This window comes from Theobroma umbraticum, unplaced genomic scaffold (assembly GCF_002168275.2).
Source record: "Theobroma umbraticum cultivar Fairchild unplaced genomic scaffold, ASM216827v3 scaffold_12.1, whole genome shotgun sequence".
In the NCBI taxonomy this organism is placed as follows: domain Eukaryota; kingdom Viridiplantae; phylum Streptophyta; class Magnoliopsida; order Malvales; family Malvaceae; genus Theobroma; species Theobroma umbraticum.
The window spans coordinates 4,271,836-4,272,057 of NW_018397269.1; positions in this window are offsets into that span (position 1 = coordinate 4,271,836).

A 222-nucleotide genomic window follows, 5' to 3' on the forward strand; every position below is an offset into this window, starting at 1 on the left:
CTTATCCTTTGAGTCTTAGCTTAATTTTGTTTCAACTCTGCCACAGAGTTTAGCATTTTTCAAACCAGCATCATTATCCTAGCTTCCATGCGTTCAATGCCTCAAATTTTGTGGAATTTTCAACTATCAAAGTGCCATTTCAATAGTCCCTAACAACCAATATTTGGAATTCATCAATATTTTTCTAACATTAAGTGCCTAATACACAAGAGCAATAGAATT